Source organism: Onthophagus taurus, chromosome 11 (genome assembly GCF_036711975.1).
Source record: "Onthophagus taurus isolate NC chromosome 11, IU_Otau_3.0, whole genome shotgun sequence".
NCBI classification, from domain to species: Eukaryota; Metazoa; Arthropoda; class Insecta; order Coleoptera; family Scarabaeidae; genus Onthophagus; species Onthophagus taurus.
In genome coordinates, this window is record NC_091976.1 from 16,545,156 (window position 1) to 16,551,061 (window position 5,906).

Genomic DNA, 5,906 nt, shown 5'->3' on the forward strand with positions numbered 1-5,906 from the left:
CAACATTGCAAAACTGAGGATAGGCAAATAAAACGAATGAACGAACACGAACCCGTCGGGGGCCGACGTGTGCAAAAAGCCGATCTCTGGCGAAGCCGAGCCTTTGCCGGTTGTTCGCCTTGGCATTCTGGCTGCGGGGCCCAGTTTAATTCGCGTGCCGCTCCCGGTCCGTTCGCAGTTTGTGTCGCGAATTCGTCGTGGACGCTTCCAACCGCCAAAAAACCAAAAACCATCTTCGGACACGACTTCACGTTTCTTCAAGTACTTTTCATCGCCTTCAACTCGACTGAAATTTGACCTGAAACAGTTTAATAAACTATAATGTTGAAAGTGTTCTGGTGATAATCTAATTTTTAGTTTGAAAATAAAAATGTTTTTGGAAATGTTTTAGTGATAATAAAAGTTTAGTTTTGATTGGATTATTCTTTTCTTTTGAAAACCGATTTTGATCAACATTTTCAGCACAAGAAAATTTTACTTAAATACCAAAACAAACATTTCTGCTTAATGTTTGAATTTAAGCAAAAATATTATTTTCAAAAAAATTCAATTAAAACACATTAAAATTCTTGAAAGAAAAGTTTTCAGCTTCTTTTGAGTAGTAGCAACCCAATCATTCCATTCAAATGAAAAATTGATTCAACAGACGGAAAAGTTCTGCTTTCAATTCTCTCAATACTTAATTGAAGTAGTTTGTAACATATTTTGAAAATAAGAAACTAAGTTACTGAAAATATTTTTTCAGTTTAACGTTAATCTTGTGAAATCAGAAATAAAAGTAAGTATTTAAAATAAATAAAGTTGTTCTGATCATATATAATTTTGAAGGGATATTATTTTGCCAAGTATAAAATTTGGAATGGTTTAAAAATGTTTTTGGAAATGCGTTTTGATCAACTCCTTGAACTGGTACCACCTACTATAAAACTTGTTCTGTAATTATCAAATCGATCATTCTAATTGAAAAAGGAACTCAAAATAATATATATTCTTTATGAAAACCAAAATTCTAAATCAAACTGTTTTATAAGGTAAGCAACATAACTTTTTAAAAACTTTCACAAATTTTGCTGATAGAACTTAAAAATCTTGATGTCAAGATGACTAAGTTCACATTTCTAAGCTGAAAACCTTAAAGGATGGAATTTGATGTAGACACTGACACCAATCTTGTACAGCTGTTTATCCTAAACCAAACATTGGCAAAACATGTTGCGTTGAATATTTTGGTATCTAGGATCTACAGTTCTGGTATTTGCCATTCTATCAAAAACTATTAACTTCTTTCTGAAAAAGGTAAACAACTTTTTGTAGGTCAGTTTCCCGGAAACTTCAATTGATCTATATTATTATTATTATGGAATTAGGCATTACATATCATTTTAAACCAGAGACTTTAATCCGGATATTGATATAATAATTCTTCCTTACGTCTTAAAAATACAGCCAGTGCATAAGATAGAGAAAAAGTAAGAGAGAAGAGAACAGCTTTTATTTGGGACTGCATTCATGTTGCAAGTTGATGAATATATAGAAATAAGAAAATTTAAACAATAAAGTAAATGTCCTTTTAAAAAAAATACATTTAATGTTTTATGAGCAAACTCTTATTTCAATAATTCTTGTTTTGACGTAAAAGTAAATATAAAACAAGAAAATTTTGCGTGTAAGCAAGGATGATTCTAAGACATCCGGAAGTATGTACAACAATTGATTCATTTTTAATAATCTTTGGTTTTTTTGCTGACTTTCTGTTGTTCCTCCAAGTTTCCAATGCTATAGAAAGGTTAGAAAGGTCTTTCTTTCGCCAGCAAGATTTTTGAATACTTTATGTTTGCTTCGATATTTGGGTAATGTGAGTTGATGATATCTTCTGAGCAACATGGTTTTTTAAGAACGAGTGGCCACTCAGCTGTAATTAATTTGATAGTGTCACAGAAACATTATTCTGGAAACATTGATTGAGAAAGCCAATGACACTCCTTGCCAAGTTGATTACAAATTATATATTCATTTATTTTTTTTATATTTTTGGAAACTTCCATTCAAAAAGGCCGTTTACGGTCTTGTGATTTTATTTTCAACATCTCAAAAGAAAGTTATTAACAAAAAAATGTTTTAACAAAAGTTGCATAATAACAGATTTTTTTATTTTTAATATTTTTTCCATAGAATCCACTCTACACTAATTGTTCAAAGTTATCTCCGTGTTGTTGAATCCAAAGAGTTGCTCGACGTATCCATGAATTAGCATAATTTACTAAACCTTGGTTTTCTCTTCGTATTGTCTCCACAGCTGCTTCTTCCAATAGTTCTGTCAAGTTATTTTGCAAAAAAAGATAATCATTTGCAGTCAATCGATTTGGTAACACAAAGGTGCCAATGTGTTGGTCATTGAGTCCGGCCCAAACTTTTATCGCAAATCTGTGCTGAAAATGATTACGACGAACAGCATCTGGTTTTTCGATAGCCCGGATATGAGTATTATGACAATACAAGTGAAGAAAAGTTTGGAATTTCAGCGTGTTTTTGTCGAAACTATTGGCAAAATTGTAAATGTGACAGGATGTAAAGACTTTACTTTTTGTAGATGGAAGGATACAATTGATTCTCGCGCAGTGTTCGCTAGACAATACGATTTAAAACATTTAATTGGCGAGATATTTGTCGAGTACATCTAGAATCTTCTTCGACAAGATTTAAAATTCGTGTCCACCATCCCGACCTTGCCGTGTTTGTAGTATACTACGTTCCTTTCATAACTGGTCGTCGTTATGTTGAGTTGCTAGTGCTGTCAATTTTTAATGTGTTTTTGCTTTACAATTTTACTATATATTTCTGTTCTGATAGTTTTCTAAGTTTTATTTGAACAACGTAGTTTCATAATAGTGTAGTTTTAATTTTTAATATCTTGATCTCTACAATTTTTTCAAAAAAATAACAATTCTGGATAGCTTCCCCCCACTTTTTTTAAAGAATAATTGTTTTTCTATTTGCTGTTTGAATATTTAATTAACATACGAAACCGATGATATTATCGAGATCCAAAACTAGATAAACTGATGACGAGATATTTTCTCGAAACATATTGTATATATTGCACCAATATCATTTAATAAATAATTTTTCATCGTACTTAATCTGAAGTTTATTATTATGTATGTAGTAGACTAGTTTCGGGCACACGGATTACCAGAGCGGTAAATTTTTGTGGGTAGGCTTGCAGAAGCAGAATTCTAGTGTACTTCCCCATAAATCAACAACATGCAACGTATTAATCACTCTTGGTGCGATGAAACATTTTTGCTTTCCTTATTAAGAATTATTCGGAAAATTTATGTCAAACCAACAGTGCAGTAGCAACAGAAAAGACGTTTTTGTTTTCGTTAGTTAAGCTATGGGCACTGGAAATAAATTGTTTAAATCAAAAAACTTCTAACAGTAATATTTCTCTTATTATGCAACTTTTATTAAGACAATTTTACGTTAATAACCTTCTTTTAAGATGTTTAAACACCCCTTGAAAATAAAATCACAAAACCATAAACACCCTGTATAAAAAATCAGCAAGGTTATTGAACATATTATGTATGCTGGGTAAGCTGGGTCATTAATTTCTTCTATGCAATCTAATTTTATAAGAGGCAACTAATCTGATGATATCAATGAAACATTTTTTGCTATATAGATTGGGACTACCAAAAGGTTTGTTTTTTTCTGCTATAATAAAGTGTTCTATAATGATTTTTCTTTGACGGAATATGTAGTAACCTGAATATACTTTGCTTTACTTTGTTCTTAAATGATTTGCTCAAATGATATCTGTTTCTGCAGCTTGCTTCCCAAGTTGTCGCATAAAATTAGTACTTATTCTAGTCAACGTGTTTGCTCAGAAATACGCTAATCGGTCTTCAATTTTTCAAAGTAAGTTTGGTATTGCAATGATATCACAGAGTAAAAGAATTATTTTGATCAGGCTCGACCTTTCAAGGAATTATCAGGATTAACCTGAGCCGGGTTACAAACCGCAAGAAAATCACAGGAATTACACTGACAAAATTCTAGAGTGTAAGAACAAAACTATCATTACACTGGGAAAACTTCGTACCTGAAGAAAATGTTTGAATCTACCACTATGGTGGTATTTATAATTTTCAACTTCTGAACTTCAGCAAAAAATTTCATCACTTAAATACAGGGTGATTCAAAAAACCGCTGACAGACTTCTAGAGTAGATAATGCATGAAAAATTAAGATGAATAGTCTTAATATACATCGGGTCGCAAATGCCTCCTTAACGAGATATAGCGGATCAAAGTTTCTTTAAAATTACACATTATCTACAATAAAAAGCCCTTTTTTAAAAATATTGTATTTTCGTGTAAAGTGATCTATTAATTGGTCTTTTACAAAACTTTGATCAAAGCAATAGTTTTTAAGAAAAACACGTTTGTAGAAAATTTGTTAATCCAATCAAAAACTGTTGCTAATCCTTTTTGCATTTAGTTTCACAATTTGTGCACGATTTTAATGATTTCGAGATAGCCTCTTTTTTAGGCATAGCCCGGTATTGTGACAGTGTTGGTAAGTTCCAAAGAACTTGCTACACATTTTTCATGGTTCTAATTGAAATACCATGCTACGTCAGTGTGAAATGAAGATTTTGGAAACTTAAAATTGTATCGTCTGGATGAAAATTGAGAATTTCCGAAGAAACTGATCGAAGTTTATCAAAATCAAATTTTCTGCAGGGTGACAACTTTGATTTCAATATTTATTAAATGTTTTATGATCTCCTTTTGTAACGTAAAACACGCTCTATATCTTGATAAGCTCTAAGCTAGAAAAATTCGTTTCTTCGTTAGTTTCTTCGTACTAATTTTGTAAACGTTCCAGCGTAATAGATAATGACTTAGTAAATAGGTAGAAGTATAATATTCCAGAATTTTCTTGAGAGTCTCCACTAGAATCGATGTTAGATTGGAAAGCAGTGGAAGTAGGAAACGTATGGTTCCGTTGAGGTGTATTACGCTTACTTTAGCTTTTTCACTTAATTACTTGTCTTGCGATTGTTACCACAATCATCACTAAATGCTGTCGTAATGTAATAAGCATGGAATGTATCAATTAATGGCTAATACTGGCAAACAATCTTTTTGCGAAATATGAGTTGCAGAAATATCCAGTATTGCAGACGAGTTCCTCATCACCATGCTGCCAAGGAAGTGTATCTACATGAGAAACTTTAATATGGCTTTGCTGTAGTCCTTAAATCTCACGAATTTTTGCATTTCTGGGAATTTCTCAATCACAAAATATCTGCCATAAGTCTCTTTTAACCTAGCGAATTTACTCCTCATCGTTCGTTAAAGCTAATTATAATTTATCTGCTGTCTTTGCCTGATTTAAAGCTTTATCATTATTGCGCTATGTCGCAACTTCTCTTTTTAATTTAGCATTTATTATACCAATACAATTATTGCTCTTTTATGACCTTAAATGCTAATTAAATGTATGTTCCTTTTTATTAGTTTCTTTAAAAGCAATCGTTGGCACACAGAAGTTGCTTGAAGCACTATGAATTGAAGACCAACTTGAAGCACCATTTGTGAAAGCATATTGTAACCCCTGGTAACACAAAGCCTGAACAATTTTATCCCTTATCTGTGCTTATTTTGATCTCACAAACACCTTATGAGACAACACTTTATGGGTGAACATCAATATATGGAGAAGTTAACGCAAAAGATTTTCTGTCAGCAGCCACATGCTTTCATCACCTTCATCTGCATTTTATTTTTTAACTGTAATTTTCACTATTAGATGTCTTTTGATGTTATCGCTGAACTCAAAAAAATATTAAATAATTGTTATTATTTATTAAATAATGATATCACAGGTGCAAC